Below are 553 nucleotides of genomic sequence, written 5' to 3' on the forward strand. Positions count from 1 at the left end.
ACTATTTTACTATTTAAAAATATGCATTTTTTATAAAAATGTAGAATTAAGAACATACAATTAATAATCTTCTTTTGATTAATTTTAGTAGGGGGTGCGATAGTCCCGTCGTCCAAGCCACGAGCCGCCACTGAATAGTACGCTATTACGGGCCGTGCCATGGCTAAATGGAATTTTTTAACAAGAAATTTTTATAAGTATTTAAATGGTACAGTTTAGATTAAAACATTGTAAATTAAAGTATTATTGTATAATGTGCGACAACATCATATGGGATTTTTACGTTCGTTGTGTGTGGTGGAGACGCTGGAGAAATGTTGCCTTGCATAAGAAAGTGATGAGAAGATGTAATAATACAGTGGGTATGTTCCTTTTAAAAAAAAAACCCAGCACAGGGGGGTCGCGGCACAGTGGTGACGTGGCATAGTTGGATCAAGTATAATGATATCTGACAGTGATTAAAATCACTATCAAAAATAAACGCTTCGATGCAAATCTTTAGATAGTGTTTAATTTTAAAAAAATTGGTGTTTTATTCCAAAAGCTACTTGAT

This window comes from Daktulosphaira vitifoliae, unplaced genomic scaffold (assembly GCF_025091365.1).
Source record: "Daktulosphaira vitifoliae isolate Bord-2020 unplaced genomic scaffold, ASM2509136v1 Scaffold_1, whole genome shotgun sequence".
Classification (NCBI taxonomy): domain Eukaryota; kingdom Metazoa; phylum Arthropoda; class Insecta; order Hemiptera; family Phylloxeridae; genus Daktulosphaira; species Daktulosphaira vitifoliae.